The sequence below is a fragment of the Rutidosis leptorrhynchoides genome, chromosome 3, assembly GCF_046630445.1.
Source record: "Rutidosis leptorrhynchoides isolate AG116_Rl617_1_P2 chromosome 3, CSIRO_AGI_Rlap_v1, whole genome shotgun sequence".
Lineage (NCBI taxonomy): Eukaryota > Viridiplantae > Streptophyta > Magnoliopsida > Asterales > Asteraceae > Rutidosis > Rutidosis leptorrhynchoides.
The window spans coordinates 482,505,744-482,515,239 of NC_092335.1; the positions used below are offsets into that span (position 1 = coordinate 482,505,744).

Consider the following 9,496-nt stretch of genomic DNA (forward strand, 5'->3'; position numbering starts at 1 on the left):
TGGTGTGTTCTTGAGTGTACCATTGTGTCGAGTGGTTTGATTAGACGGAGATATATATAAGGCTCGCCGAAAACCGACACCCGGGGCTCAAGATGCGACCCTATGAACTTTTGATTTAAAACTTATGATTAATAATTGAAAATTATGATTAAAATAATGATTTTCATTATTATTAAATTACTTATGATATAAAAATTAATTATTATAATTTTTGACTTATGATATATATTTATTATATCATTTAATTATTACTTATGATTTAATTAACATTTTAATTAAACTTATGATTAATAATACTTTATTAATAATGGAAAATACTTATGATAAGTATTAAACTTATATTATGAGATTATTATAATAAGACTTATAATAAGGATTAATTAATTATTTAATTATTATAAGGCTTAGTTATTATTTAATTATAATTTAATTATTAAATACTTATGATTTAATGATTATAATTAGAAACTTATGATATGATTAATAATTCATTATTAATTAATAATACTTATGATATGATTTAAAATTTATTATTAATTAATAATACTTATATTATGACTAATATTTAATTAATTAATTAAATACTTATGTTATATTAATTATATCATTTAAACTTATATTAACTTTAATAATTCATTTTAATTTAATTAAACTTATGTTATGACATAATTAGACATATTTAACTTTAATAAACATTATAACTTATATTATTATTACAACTTACACTTTTAAAATTTACGTTGACTACGTTTGACTAAGGTTGACTTTTGAGTTGACTTTCAGTTGACTTTGACTTTTAGTTGACTTTTGTTGACTTTCTAATTAAGGAAACTTTCCTAACTTATAAACTTTCCAAAAATAGCAACTTTCTAAATTTGGAAACTTTTCAAAAATAGAAACTTTCCAAAAATAGAAACTTTCCAAAAATGGAAACCTGCTAAAAATAGAAAGTGTGTGTTCGTAAGCTGTTCTGATCAAACCGATGCATGTTGAGTATTGTTCTATGTCTACTTGCAACATATACAATAGCTATCATACTAAGACTTGACCTAAGTTAGTTATTTATATCGACCTGCTTTATTTATAGGTCGGCGTTGTGATCATTCCTGATCAATGTACTTCATTTGCTGTTCGCTTAATTGTGTTGGTTACTTCGTTACTATTAAGGTGAGTTATAGTCCCGTTTTTACATACTTTTCACGGTATATTTTTGGGATGTGATTACATGCATTTTGTTTCACGTTTAGACACAAGTGACAATTATATAAATTATTCATTGTGAGTTGGACCAAAATATTCCCTAGTCTGGTAACTGTAATCACTGGTTTCTACTGGTGAACGCGAATCCTACGGATAGATCTATCGGGTTTGACAACCCCATTTTGAGCTAGTCTCGCTAGCAATTTATAATCGGAATGTTTAGTACTTCGTATTTTGTTGTAGATACACTGTCCAGTGTATATTATTATTGTGTTTGGCAAGGGTAAATAAAGGGTTAAGTGGTTACCAGGTGGCTCATTGATAATGGAATAATGTTTAATGTTTTCTAACATTTTTAAATCTTATGGTCTAAAGTTTATTCAATTATTTAAACCTATAATTCACTCAACCTTTGTGTTGACAGTTTACTCGCATGTTTTCACAGGTACTTGAGTTTATGTGATGCTTCCGCTGTGTTTAGAAGAGTCTGCATGCATTTGGGAAGATTTTAATGAAACAAAATATGAAACTTAAGCTTGCATTCTGTTTTTTGGATAATTTAAACTTGTGGTTTATTGACAATGTTTTATGTCAACTTTGGTTAATTAATATGTTGGGTTACTTTTAAACTACATATTTTGGTATGCTTTTCCTTTTTGAGAAACTTTTGAAATAAAAGAATGCAATGTCGTTTGTTAAATTCATTTAAGTTCGATCAAGCTGTGGGACCAAGTGACGGAGCCGTTAATTGTTTTGACGGGGCCATCACATTAGTCAACATAGTAGTGCCGATTATCTTAAGTGATTTCAATAGTTGGAGGGTTTTAAGTGATTTCAACACAAGCATAATCTAAATAACCAATCATGCTTAACTTGATCTTAGAATGCAATGCTTATGTGAATTCGCGGAGTGTTATTTGATTAAGGTTTGGTAGTAATTCTAAACATTTAATAGTTCAACAACTAATGAGATAGCAAATTGGGCAAAACGGGGTAAGCCAAGCATAGAAATGATTAGATAAGTGAACACTTATTAGTTAATTGATTTAAGTTCTTAAAACTTCGTTACTTGTTACTTGCTACTAGTTTACTTTTTAAGTTTAAGTTTGTTTAATTGTGCATGTTTTAGTTGTTAATCTAAATCAAGAACCCCCCAATCAAACAAACCCTAGGACAATTGAGAGTTTCAAATATTCGACTTACACCACTCTCTTGGGACGAACTTAATAAGAATACTTACATTAAAGTGCTATAATAACCGAGTTCGAAGTACTCGTTAGTTGTGTGTGCTTATTTGTAGTGTTTGAACAATATATAAATTTTGAGGGTAAAAGATGTATATCGCACAACCACATCAATACTTTCTTGGCGCCGCTGCTGGGGAGCGGTTAGCTTAGTTGGATATTTGGTTTAAACTTTTGATTGTTCGATCCTTTCGTAGGGGTTTACCCTTACAGAAGTTACTTTTCGTGTTTATATATTATTTTTGTTTGGAAAACCGTTTGTGTTTGTGTTGTGATTGAAGGATAGGTACCTTTGGTGTATGAAAAGGAGGTCCCAAAAGGATCAAGAGTTCACACATCCATTCTCCGATCCGGAAAAACACGTGCATGGGGTTACAAGCGTAGAGAAGAACGGGTATTAAGGAAAAATTTTGAGGTTTTGCCATTTTGTTTAGAAAACATGGATCCAAACTGTCAACCGATTCATAATGAAGAGGGTAATCCAATCAACCAAGTGATGTGGTAGCGTGGGGGTACGTGATAGTACTATATTTTACTACGAAATACGTTACAAATTACACAAGTTTTAATTATTTATTTACAAATGGAATATACCTAAACCTTGCTACAACACTATAGGCAGTGTACCTAATCGTAGAGTAGTATAGTTTTTAGTAAGTCCGGTTCGTTCCACAGGGAGCTGGCTTATTTCACACTATATTTTAAACAATTATATTCGTACAAAATATATTATATTAATAATATATAAAAGGGGGTTTTACCGTTTAATGACCGGTTTGTCGATTTTATATTTTAAGCGAAGTGTAAAGTAAATGACAATATTTAACTAACAATATAAAATAAATAACAATAATTAAAATGACAATAAATAAAAGTACGAGGAAAAATGAAATAAAATATATTATGCTTATTTAAACTTCCGTAACCATGATGGTTGACGTGTTGATTTTAGTTTTATGCCCATGGGTTAATTGTCCTTTGTCCTTGATTATTTAATATGTCCGTCTGGTTTTTGTCCATAACAGTCCATCGGTCATAAATTTAAAGTGCGAGTGTCCTCGTCAATTTTTACTTATACCCGAAGTCAAATATTCCAAATAATTGGGGACTTAAACTGTAACAAGGTTTTAATACTTTGTTTAATAATTACACCAGGATATCGACTGCGTGTAACCCAAGGTTTTAATACTTTGTTATCAATTATGCCAAGTGTCCTTGTACATAATTTCACCCCTGTTTTAATAATTTCATAGACTATTAATCCATTCCCGTGTCCGGTTAAATGAACGATTATTCGTACATATAAATATCCCACCCATCGTGTCCGATCGAGTGTATATGGTAATTTATGGGTACGTCCAATTATAAATCTTTATATTAATATTAACAAACTATCATTTAGTTAAACAAATATAAAGCCCATTAATAGCCCATAGTCTAATTTCCACAAGTGTCGTTCTTTTGTCCAAACCCCAATTATGGTACAAAGCCCAATTACACAATTTTAGTAATTAGCCCAACATCATGATTACTTCGGATTAAATAAGCATAATAATAACTTAAGTACGAGACATTAATTTAAAAAGGAGAACATAACTTACATTGAGTATTTATCGCGTAGTGTTACACGGACAGAATTTTGACTTTAAAAACCCGTAAAAATAACTTTTACATAACCCAAACTAATCTAATATAACACTAATCTATACTATATATATATATATATATATATATATATATATATATATATATATATATATATATATATATATATATATATATATATATATATATATATATATATATATATATATATATATATATATATATTATACTACGGAGTATTATTATTATTATGTTATTTTACTCGGCCAAATGCTCGAGCCTTTTATAGGCATTTCTGAAATCTTGTGCTCCGCGAGTCGCTATAGAAAAAGGCTGGGATCTTCGCGAGTCGCGGAGATCGTGAATACAGCTCATCCATGTTTGGAACTTTGCTTTGCCGACATATTATTTATATAATTATAATATTTAAATAATTAACATAATTATTTAAATATTATATTATATTCTCGTGCATAGTTGACTCGTAATTTTTAGTCCGTTGCGTCGAGCGTTGAGAGTTGACTCATGTCCTGGTTCCGAATTTTCAAACGTCCTTTCGTACTATTTTATATCGTGCACTTTACGTTTCGCGATTTGTAATTTGTACAAAAATTGTTCTCCTTAAATTTCAAAATCCGTGCGAGTCTTTTACTCACTTTTTAGTGGCACTTTTAAGTGTACTATGGCTTTAGTGGCACTTTTCAGGCTTTAGTGGCACTTTTTCTTCAATTCTTTAATCTTCGTGCTTCGTCTTCACATTTATTTATTTAAACAATTACAATGAAAATATAATACAATTACATATAAAAATCTATTATTTAGGAGGGATATTGCTATGAAATATATGTTCCTTTTTAGCCTTATCACCAAGGTAATCCGATTGTTCAAGAGCTAATAAATGATCCAAACGACACACCGATGTGGAACGCTAGATTGGTGGCACCAACGATGATAGCACCGGCTATTACAAAACCACCAATTGAAGCGGATAATTGGAAGATTGAGGGTAACTTTTTCACATTGATCAAAGATACGTTCTTCCATGGGTTAATAGAAGAGAATCTGTTCGAACACATCCAACACTTTAATGATCTTTGTGATATCTACAAAAACAAGGATGCCATCGATGACGCTTTAAAGTTAAGGGGATTCCCCTTTACACTTCAAGGAGAAGCGAGCTTGCCATCCTATTCCATAAGGACTTTTCAAGATTTAACCAATGAGTTTATCAATCACTTCTTCCCACCGTCAAAAGTAGAATGACTTAGAATGGAGATTAATGGATTCACCTAACTGGGTGATGAGAGTTTGTATGATGCGTGGGTATGATTCAAGAAAATATTAAGAGGTTGCCCATCGCACGGTTAGACGAAGAAGGTGTACATCAATACGTTCTACCGGGGTACTAATGCTTTGACTAAGCAATATCTTGATTCTTCATCCGGTGGGGTATTTATGTATAAATCACCTAATGCGGCCAAAATTTTGTTGGAAGACATCTCGGTCAACACTTACGAATGGGCACCTTCACCACGAGATTTGACAAGGAAAAGCGTTGCACAAGTTGAGAGCGATAATGGGCAAGTGATGCTTGCAAGTTTGAACAATCAATTTCAAATGCATGGAAAAGAGTTGAAAAAGCTTCAACAATCGATAGTTACGATGCAAGTAGGTCGTCAACGATGCGAGGGTCCACATCTCACTAAGAATTATCCTCAAATTACTCAATGCAATCATGTAGATCTTGACGACATTCACATGAATTCGGATGTTCATGTGAATTACGTGAGTAATCAAAACTATCAATGGGGGGGAACATCGAACCAAAACTACTACAATCCTAATCAAAAACAAGTTTCATTCAACAACCAACACCACCTGGATTCACAAACCAAAACCGAAACCAAGGTTATAACAACAACTATAACCAAAACCAAAACCAAAACCAAAACAACAACTTTCAATACCAAAACCAACAACCTTACAACAACCAACCTTATAATAACCAATCTAATTCGAATTATCAAAACAACCAAGGTTATAGTCAACCACAAAATAACTAAGGTTACAATCAACAATCTCAACAAAACATTCAACAATTCCAACTTTCGAAGAGCTTAGAGGAAATCTTGCAAAATTATATCAAGAAGGTAGAATCAACCTAAGCTTTCCTAACAAAAGAGAACGAGCTCTTTAAACAACAAATACGAAACCAACAAGCCTCATTCTAAAACCTTAAGAGCACCGTTGAAAGAATTTTAAACCTAGTTGCCGAAAGACCACAAGGAACTTTACCTTCAAACACTCAAATCAACCCGAACAATTACAATAATAACCGAAACAACCAATACCCCCAACAACACCAACAAAACCAAAACCACTACAACACGAGAGTTATTCCTATCGAGAGCAACACTTCCAATCCAAACAACAATCAAAGGGTTCATCAAATTCCAACAATACTAATGCTCAAGTGAACTCGATGGATTCAAATAAAGAGGATTAACCCGAGTATCCTTAAGTTTTAACATTCGACGTTGAAGAGGACAAGTTTATTTTGGATGAAGCATTAGAAATCGATACGATAGATTATGGGGTATTCAAATTTTCAAAGGATTCGGACGAAGCAAAATTTTTTCCCTATCAAGTTAAAAGTGTAATGTCCATGGAGGCTACCGAGTCGACCTGCAAGGAATTAAAGGGTGATTTTGAGCAAATTAATTTGGGAAAGGTTGAGAAAGAGTTAAAGATCAAAAATGTATTGAATGCAAAGGAGCAAAAGGACGAGGTCGAGGTTCTTGCTTCATCAACAAAGGAGAACAATGAGACACCGGTCTCACATCCTCAACCATTGCCTCCTACACATCTAAAGGATGTGGATTGTAAGTCAACTTTAACCGATAATGAAAACATTTATGTTAAACTCCCCTTGGCAGAGGTGCTTGAGAATATGCCCAATTATGGGAAATTTTTAAAGACACCCATGGCCAAAAAGGGAGATGTTGAGTAAGTATCCACCTCTTTCTTGAAAAAGGAGTGTGATGGGATTTTGAAAAAAGTGTAACCTACCACCAAAAATGGGTGATCCCGGACCTTTCCTTATCCCTTGTAATGTGAACGGGTCTACATCTTTAGCTGACTCATGGGCAAGCATCAACTTCATGCCCTATTCCATCTATAGAAGGTTAGGCTTAGGTGAAATTTCACCCACGACAATGGGGGTTAAGTTAATTGACCAATCCATTAGCTCTAGTGTGGGGATTGCCGAAGACTTAATTGTTAAAGTAGGGGACATGGAATTTTCCATTGATTTTGTCATTTTTGATATAAAGGAAGACCAGGTTGTACCCCTTGTTTTGGGAAGGCCATTCTTGGCAACCGCGGGCTCTTTCTTTGACTTTAGAATCGGGAAATTAACTCTTCGATATAAGGGTAAATGTATGAGCATACGAACCAAACGTGTTAAAGCACCATCAACACCCTGGGCCACACCACAAATTATTGCTAGTATGCAATACATCACAAGCACAAAGCAAGTTGGTTCAACAACTAAATGTGGCATGGGATTGACCAAGGGAGACCCAAGTAAACCCAAGAGTCAAAATGACGTTATTGATAAGTCCATGAGAAAATTATTTGGGCGGGTGCATCGGGCTTCTTCCAAAAAGGATGAACATTTGAGAAAACGCCTAGTTTCAAACTTATCAAAACGTGAAAAAGTCAAACTCAAAGAATTAAACAATGAAGCTAAAGTAACGAATGATTGGTTAATGTCAATGCTAAGTGATGGTGGTCATGAGAATGTTTCCCTTAGCTCAAAGGGAGGGGAAGTTTACCACCCCGGTATTAGTTAAAATCTCAAGAGGATGGGAGTCGGGTGATAGACTCGTTCAAAACTTTCCGCAATTATGTACATAGTTTCTTTTAGTTGCATTTCATTTAAAATTGTATAATATTCCTTTTTTTTAGTTTCATTTACATGTTTTTGCATTTCATGCATATGGGTAAAACTGGAAAACCCCAAAAATAGTTTGTGAATGGGTCAAAATAGACTTTAAATTGGAAAAACTGCAATCAGGTACAAAAGCAGCGCTGTTTGACCTAGGAGCGGCGCTTTTGATCTTCAAGAGCGGTGCTTCTGTTTAAAAAGCTGTTGGGATTTAACAAGTTTCATAACACTTAAAACCTTTTAAGAATCAAAAATAAAGCGGAAGCATGTAATTGCCATTTTGTAACTTGTTAATCTTTAACCAAATAAAGTTAAATCCCAATTAGAATCAAGTTGTGAAACATACTTGCAAACTATAAGCAAGTAAAGAGTTTTATACCTACTCCTAGCTAGGTGATGAATGTTGAAGATGATGAAGATGAATGAAGCCTCAAATGGATGAAACCTCAAGTAGTTATACCCCAAACTTATCACCAACACCTTGTGCTTTAGTTAGGATTTGTTTGACACTTGAATTTAGCTTCCAAAACTAAATAATGAACTCCTTTTGTGCACCAAAACCCCACGGCCAGCAGGCTATTTTTGGACAGAATGATGCAGTTTTTTTAAAGTGTAATTGATGCGTTTCAATGTGTGTCTTTGGTCTTGCAAAAGCCTTGGTACATATGCACCTTGAATATGCAATCCACCACTCAAATGGCTAGTCAAAGCATGCTTGCTTCGCTTCCAAAGCCACCCACATTATTATAAAATGATTTTATAAACTAGACACATTTTTATACTTGCACATTTTATAAAGTTGTATTTATAAAATTAGATTTTATAAAACACACTTTATAAACTTACATTTTATAAAATTATGTATACTTATTTATAAAACTCATTTTTATGAATTCCATATTATAAGTTATATTTACTTTATTTTATAAAACCAATTTTATAAAATGTAACATAACTTTATTAATTATTTAACCTATAAATAATTAAATTCTTATTATATAAATTATTCCATAATTTATATACACATCAAGTAATATTATTTAAGAAAACCACTTTTCTTAAATTTCAAGTGTTGCGTAATTTAATCAACGATCCAATCGTTAAGATCAAAATGTGATTAAGGTGTCGGTAAGCTTGTTATTGGGTATGACCCGACTTGGATCAAAACATATTAGCCACATTAATTTAATATGTCTCTCGGGCATACGAAATACCTTCAATCTCCCACTTGCACGAGAAACATAAGAAATTAATGCAAGTGATGGATACCACCTAACGACCGTCCATCACCCCCAATATGTTATGACTTTGTGCCATTTAATAACATCATCCCTTTCGAGTTCCCATCTCGAATATGAATAGGTGAATCTTTCATTTATCCTTTCATCCTAGATGTCATGTTAAATTCAAGAGACACAGAGTGATCACTCTCTTCTAGATTTAACATTATCAGGCCTTAGACATCTGACTCTCAACGAATAAGAGGGACAAATTCCAT

The 9,496-nt window shown here is 32.8% G+C and overlaps 1 non-coding gene across 1 annotated transcript; it reads right to left on the bottom strand.

Annotated features, from left to right (window-relative positions):
• Positions 1–5,309: 5,309 nt before the first annotated feature.
• On the bottom strand, positions 5,310–5,416 carry LOC139903786 (small nucleolar RNA R71). The gene has a single exon (XR_011778578.1). It is a non-coding gene; the product is annotated as a small nucleolar RNA R71 (small nucleolar RNA).
• Between the last annotated feature and the right edge of the window lie 4,080 nt (positions 5,417–9,496).